The following is an 8,722-nucleotide window of genomic DNA, read 5'->3' on the forward strand; positions in this document are numbered from 1 at the left end:
TTTATTATATGTATATATACATTTTTATATAGACACTCGGCGGTGGTGAGCGGAGGACGTTGTGAAATCGCCCTCAGTGTGTGTGTGTGTGTGTGTGTGTATATAACTGATTTTTGATTTTTTTTTTCTGAAAGTAGTCGCGTGTAAATATGCGGCGGCGCGCGCTCCGGTCAACTAGTTTTATTATATATATATATTTAGGATATTTCAATAAACATGTTCAACCCCTTTATTTCTTCAATAACGCAGTTATTTAAAATCTGATGTTTGGAATTTTTAAATAACCTAAAGTAAAGATTATATTTTCAAATTTTTGTGTTACTTTTAAGCCATAGGTTTATTACCATATTCGGAGATTTTATTTTATTTTAGAGGGGCTATACTTGGCACTATTGTTGCAAAGTAAGTATCTATTTAATACTTTGATAAATGTTCAATAATTTTGATGAGCTAAGCCTCCCCCCCTAAACACCCCCCAATAACCGCCTATGAGAAATACAAACTTTTAATTTTCAAATGACAACCCTCATTTTCTACTACACATTTTTCAGTGGATTTTTTTTTTTGATAATATTATCAAAATCAAAATTTTAACGATATTTTAATTTTCGTTCTAGGCATAATACTATTATCCTATTAAACCTATTATCATAATAGGTTTGAAATTCTTGGTAATTGATCTTAAATTTTCAATGTTATATCTATTTTATATTTTTATAAAACCATTTTTAAGAACCACCATACTTAGTATAAATATTTCGAAAACTGTAAAACCACTCAATTAAATTTTGAATTAGGTTCTTCAAAATTTTCAAAAAAAATATCTGTTTAGTAATTTACAGTAAAAAGAGAACAGGTTTCTTTTGAAAAGTAAAAGAGTACATCACCACAAAAGTACAGGTTAGTTAATTTTAAAGCGAGTTATAAGTATTTTAAGATTGTAAATTATTTATTTTATTTATAAATTAATTGAATTTTGGAATCTTTATTATAGCAGTTTTAACTTTTTCAATGATTTTTAGTGCAATTTTGTTTTTTTATTTTAAGTTTAAACATATAATATTAAGTTCATTGTTGGGTATATCATCGAATTTCCAGAACTAAATATAATATTTATTAAACAACAATCAAATGTGATAAATGGTGTAATTTGTTTAGTTGAACAAGTTATTGTGGGATGTACTTTTTAAATGTATTACATACCAAAGGAAAAAAATCAAAGGGCCAGTTGGCATTGCCAACTTGTCAATCGATATACATATGTTTATTATTTATAGGTGTAGCTGCATAGGTATATGTCTTTAAACTTTATTGCTAGGTAATGTGTTTTTTTATTAAGATTTTACAAAAATTAGAAATAAAAACACGTAACCTTTTTGTTAGACACCGCTTCCGCTGCATCGTAGCGTGTAAAACGGCGGCGTATTATTCACATAGGAGGTAAATAGGAGGCAGTAGTGGCCAATTAGTAGCGAATAATAATATGAAAACAGCGGCGCTGCCGAACCGTATCAATCGTATCATTAAAATATTAAATAAGCCCCTGTGTTGTGTGGGGGCGTGTTGCATGTGTTTATATAATATATATAAATATTATACGCCTGTGCGCCACACAATTGGTGAGCATAATATTATAGTGTTATTTTCTTAAATTTATTTAATACTGATCTAATAATATAATGTATATTTTACACAAAATTTTCTGGTTCAGAAAAGAATAATAAATAATAATCAATGATATCGCCATCACAATTTTGTCTCTTTATGAACCCTAACTATTTCGTCGTAATTTCAAAGTTAACCGATTGTGACTTGTATTAAATAAATTAAATATCATTATATCTATATGCATAATGCATGCTAATCAATATATACTTCTTTAGAAGATCTTCAATATCAACAATATGCACCGGGTCCACATTATCCCCCTTTCTACAAAGATCAAAAATACATCTAAAAAGCCGATGTGTCAGACGTCAGTGTTTACGAGTGCTTGCACCCGATACATAAAGCTACAACTTAACACTCGATTTTCAGTTTGTCTGTTTATTTTTTCTTTCAATTTTTTTTTACATAACACCGCACGTTTACCTATTACTGGCTATACTTATAATCTATATAATATAGGTGTACACGTGTATTGTGTACAACCCCGCACGTAGTAATATATATATATGTAATAACGAATACACGTATTCACTTATTTCTTTTGTGACGTTATTTGCCTTCGGTATACCGACTATATATTATAGTGAAATTATTTCTAAATAGTATACGTGATACGTCCATTGTGTATGTATACCAATCGAATGGGTTGCAAGTAAAAATGGCGTAGAAGTTGTCGAGTGCGGTTTTAATGTGAGCCCTGTTTAGAATGATTTTCCAAACGCCGTAATTGTCATTTGATGATATTTAGTTCAACGTTTAAAATATTATAGAATTTAAATACATATACTGCACGCTGCATCGGTGTTTCGGCCGTGTGGCACCCGCAACCAGTCCAGCCAGGGATTTTTTAATTATTGTGTGGTATGAATTTGTATAATAACTTAAAAAGAAATCCGTTTTATAAGCATCCAAGCAACTCTCCCTCTCTTTTCCCCTGGGAAAAATACACAGTTAGACTTGTTGAATATGTGAAGATTTGAATATCCGTCGCCCGCTGCGTTTCTGCCTCGAGTGGTGCACTACAATGTAGTGAATTTATCTAACACCGGACCACAATAAAAATCACTCAACAGTCAGCAGTGAACAAGTCTGTAGATTTTGATACTCATATGCTTATATGCCCTATATATATATATACATTTTACTTATACGGGCTATTTAATATTTGCGACGCTGCTCATATTATATGCACATGTATTGTGTTGTGATAACTCGATTTCGTTTATTTTGCTGTATTTGGTTTCCCAACACCCAAAGTGCCAAGTGTTAGTGGGAACTCAAGAGGCGGGAGGGTTGTTCGATTTTTTTTTTCAACTACCACTATACACCATTATGCAGTAGGTACTTTTCCAGACCTTTTTAATCGGCGTTGGGCACAATGGAAGTCGTCAAGGGTCGTTAGAATTATTTAAACGTTATTGACTTAACCCATAAACAACAATTAAACAAGTGGGTCGTTTCAGGGAGTATAATGATGACAATATATTCAGCAGCGCGTTTGCTTTCAAAACACATATGACTGAGCGCAAACTATGAAAGGAGCGACAGTTAGCTTGGCATTTTTAAAACCCAGGTTTCGACATAGAGATGCGGAATATGTGTATAGACTTAAAATAATAATGAAAAAATAGTAGATACCTATAAAATACAAGTCAAAAATCAAAAGATCGACGCCGATGATAAGTCAATCAAGATTCTCATACCAAGTGAATTAATTAATTGATTTACTAAGTGTATTCCTATAATATTATTAAACAAAAATAAGATTTAATATTGGTCGACACAATAATAGCACACGCGTGTTATATAATAACTAAAACTGTCAAAAACTGTTATAGTCGAATATAAGTTAAATATATTATAAAATTGTGTTCGACTGACAAATCACAGCATTCAATGAAAGTTTAATAATAAAGTGGAAAACTATTGAAATAATGTGCTTATGTTATATGTATAATGTTTATATATTATATTATGTTTGGTTTCGTGCAACCTGTGGATAATAATGTGACGACGCACGACTACGAGTTTGACTTTGAGTGTTTGTGCTTGTGTTTTGAAACAATTCCAATTTACGCGATCGATTTCGATTAACGACTGCCGCCGCCGGGTAAAAACGAGTTAATAATATAATAATATAGGCATTATTTAATCGAACGCAGCGTGGCGCGGACACTTGTAGAGTAGGTCTTCCGACTTTAATAATAATAATATTATCACAATCGTTAACATTCGAATTCATATAATATAATATTCGGAATGGTGGGAACACGAATTATGTTATATATCGATCAATATACAATATGCATACTGTGAGCTGCAGATCAACGTCATACCACAGAAAATCGATCACATGCAGCGTTACTTATAATCGTTGGCCGGATTATATTTATTTTTTTAAGAAGTTAATGGGCTCCACAGAACAAGTTCCTTTGTAATGGTGTGTTACAGTGAGAATGCTTTTTACGTTTTGAAAAAGTCGCGCTGTAGGCTGTAGCGTATCTAATATATTACTATGTAGGTACATGCATGTGTGTATGGGTTTGTTTACATTTTTTCGGTACTTATCTGCCTTTTACAGTGTTCGAATGAAAGCTGAAAAGTACATCTGTGTATCGTGAACACATTACATTTTGCGTGTATGCAAATCATTAAAATGACGACTAGTATTACACATTACTGTTGTTATTATATCATATGATATTTATACATTATACAATGTATACATGTATATTATAATACCACTATCACATGTGACGACGATATGAATAACTTATGAAATAGGGCTTTAGTTATCAGCGAATATTGATAATGATTATGTTGGTGATGATGATGACGCCGTTCCGTCCGAGTCAAGGATGTTTGAATAACATACTCTCACACAAATAAAGCATTTAATCTAATTTATTATGCTTCCGTGTACGACGAAATATATCGCACTTGCCACGTTTTTCTTTTTATCGATCAGTGGCCAGACATTTAGAGACATTGTAGACATTTTTATTACCGTTCTTCGCGTCTTATCTCCTTTTCGTCACGTGATTTAATATTAAGTGCTGATTTGCTTATAACAATGTTACTTATTATTGTAAAAATTGTACTTGTACCTGTGCGGAAAATCGTATGCTACTTATTATAATAGAGGATATCGGGTGTAGTCATGGTATACATACAAATACCTATAACTATATATATATTATAAATAGTACGCGTGTTGATTTTTTGTTTGCTAGTTTGAAAAGCAAGAATAAAATAATAAAAAAAGACATTGTATAGTCCAGAGTATAATACTATAATCGCATCAACACGTGGGAAGTATTAATTGTTTCGGGAGTATATTTTTATATATATATATATTTGTTTTTGTTTTTGTTGTAAACATATTTTTGACAGAATCAGTTTAATTTCGTAAACAGCAATAATTAAATACCCATACTCCCTCACCGTTGGCAAGACACTAACCTCCGTTTCAGAGTGGATAAAAAAAAATACACACACGAACATTTACGTTGTCATCGCACTAATAATGACGATGAAAAGCTAATAATATCGTCATGTCGTCTTTTTCGTTTTATTGGCGATAAATTATGATGAAAAAAAATTCATAATATCTATTATTAAAATGTTCCATCGTTAACAAAAGTTTTCGTTTTGTACATAATGACGTATCAGGCGAGTTGATTTTTTTTTTGTAATTAAGAACAAACAAAATCTAAAAGTTTTCCGTGATATAAACTGACTGTTGTTTACAAACAGTTATATTTTTTTAATTTATTTACCGTTAACGATGGATGATAACAGTGCATGTAAAATGTATTAACGTGAAAACCGTTATTGACAAACAACGGATCGCAGCGGCGGTGAACAGGGAAGGACTTTCTGGTTGATTGATTTTCCATCTCTCGAAAACCGTCGCAGACGAAAAATAAACACAAACAAAAGCGATGAAAACTATCTTGTACACAGAGACCTCGTTCTATTCTTCGTTGAACTTTTTGTTCTATACCCATGTTTATATACAATATTTATTAGGTACGTCTATAGCATTTTATCGTCTAGAATAGGGTTCAATCAAACGAATTATATTGTTACAGTAAAACCTATATGTTTTAATATTTAATGACACTTAATCATGGTATATACCACACGCGCATAGTAAAGTTAAATAACAGAAATAAAAAGTAATATTATTGCTGTATAAAATATAAGCATGCTAACGGGGTTGTCACGGTAGGCCGTTGAATAGTCTACAAACTTTAAGGCTAACACAGTTACGTATACACAGATATAATATATATATAATATAGGCGTATTGTATTGTAACATTAATTAATAATAAAACTGTTTTACACTCATACATAATATAATATGTTATATTATACTATCCATTTACATTTGATTTGGAAATAATAATAATAATAACTATCTCAGGTACTAACTTATAAATTAAAATATATTTTATTTATATATAGAACTTTGGCACGGCTGGAGTGGGAGTATGAATAGTGGTTATTTGTTAATTTTAGTATTATAATTTATAATCATTCATAATTATTAGTATATTATTGTAAATAATATTAAAGATTACTTTTTTATGGTAAATATTGCAATGATTGAATTATATTGTAATCATCTTATACGTTCATGGTAGATAGTTAGAAATTTAGAATAGTTAATGAATTTGATTGAATTGTGAATAATAATTAAAACAATATTACTAGTAGGTAATTTACTACTGCGGTTCCTCCTATCCTCCTTAATATTTGTTAGATCTGAACTTCAGTTGAATACTTATTTTATATATGACTATTGAATGCCCTGTTGATAATATCTGTGCATACTGTCTTATTTCATACAATATACATTTTTATACTGTACGCAACGAGCAAAAAACAACAAAACGTGTATTCTATTTTAGATGGTTAATATAAAGTATTATAAAGAATCATTCACTGTTAATAATCTTTTCTTTGATTAATATCTTTTAAATGCGTATTTGGAAAAATAGTTCAATAATTGATATATTGGTGAGTTATTATAATTTATAATACTTATTTATATTAATTCAACTGAAAATAAAAATTCTTTTTGTAAATCAGAGCTCCAAGATTTATTTGAATATTTTAAAATTTGAATTATTAATTTTCATTAACCTATTTAAATGTTAATACGTAAAACATATCTGTTTGAATTTCAATCGTTTCAAACACATATAAAGATAGATTTATCCACCCTAAAATTTAATCAAATCTCCGTCGATGGTTGCAGATATGAAACTTTAATTGACGTAGCTATACGATTTACGGAATAATTCGAAAAATTTGTATAAAAAGCAAATGATTGTCGTATTGTGAGGAATAATTTTTTCCTCGATTAATACTATATATATACGTATTTTCTTAAACATATTATATAACATACATAATCGGCTGATTTATTAAATATTTGTATCATACACTCATCATATACCTATATTTATTTATTTTATTTTTTAAATGGCAATCGAAAATTTCAGGTTTACATAGTTCAACTTTAAGTTTACAAGTAATAAATAATACGCAGTAACTTCAAATAATATAGGAAAGACTATTTTATGTAAATTAAATAGTAATATGTTACCATTTTATAAAAAACTTTTTAAAACTGACATATTTATTTAAATATTAAAATAAAAATTAACACTATTTAAATTACGAAGTATTCTATGTAAGTGTTGGTACTTAGAAGAGGGAATGATTTCCGGAGAAAAAGAAAGGGATAAAAAAACTTACGTTGGAGAGGATATTATACGATATAACTGTCCTTTATCAACATGGTTTCACCAATAATGAATACGAGCATTGGACTATACCATTTTTTATGGGGGAGATGTTACTAAAATTCAAGCTAATTCCCTCGTTATATATTAATGGAACATTGTGTCATTATTTATTATATTATGATTATATTATTATATACGATTTCATATAAATTATAATATAAATATTTTATTGTTTATATTACATAGAATAATGTTATTTATTTTATACTAATAAAATTGTAATACTATTTTTATTTTTATCATATTTCTTTGAAAAAAAAACAAGCGTGCAGGAAGAAGGCATAACGATATGTGTGTATATAATACACTTAAAATATAATATTATATATATATAGAAATAATGTTATTAGAATATACATATTATGGAGCATTGGGGCACAGTACCAGCAAATTTATATATTATAACGCTTCGCAGAGAGGTCTTTAAATCTGTTCATGAAACGACGAAACATCCTGAATAATATGAATAAAGCTATAGTATAAATAAATATGTATGTATTATGTAAACCTGCACCACAAAAAGAAAATGTCTCAGCAAAAGGTGGGAGTAGTGGTTTCTTGACGTGTCAATGCTTATACACTTACATTCCCTTTTTTTACTATATACATTATATACAATATACATAATGCGTAATATCCTTAGGAAGCGAAATGCCACTGAAAATAATTACAATAGAGAAGTCACAATTTTATTCTACTCAGGCTCGTTCACCCTAACGATGTTTCTTGGACTTTTGGGTGCGAGCCGTGAATACAACGTCCTTGGGTGGAGATTTTATGGTGATAATATTGACGAAGTCTAAGAAAACAAGCAACGTGTGTAAAACGTAAAAAAATAGCAATAACAATGAGTTTTGTTTATTTTAAAATTACTGATGAATGACTAGAAGTTTTTTCGCATTTCTTTTCGCATCGTTTGTGTCAGTGACCTACCTAGCCTTCTATTCTAGAGTATTCCATCCCCACGCAATAGTTATATTTTTTATATTACGTGCATTTATTTTTATGTTATCTTTTTTTGGGGGGGAGGGGTTGACCTGCTATTTGACATGTAGATCAACAATATAATAATTATGCGATTTAATTATTTAAGTAGTTATTTACTATTGTTTTTTAATAATAGTAAATAGCGCGAAATCTGTAATGACGTGCATACTGTTTAAGTATATTTGAATCTGTGCAACACGTTTACCTCACAATATAGAATGTTACCCACCGTGTGTGTCCATCACC

This window comes from Rhopalosiphum maidis, chromosome 2 (assembly GCF_003676215.2).
Source record: "Rhopalosiphum maidis isolate BTI-1 chromosome 2, ASM367621v3, whole genome shotgun sequence".
Taxonomy (NCBI): Eukaryota; Metazoa; Arthropoda; class Insecta; order Hemiptera; family Aphididae; genus Rhopalosiphum; species Rhopalosiphum maidis.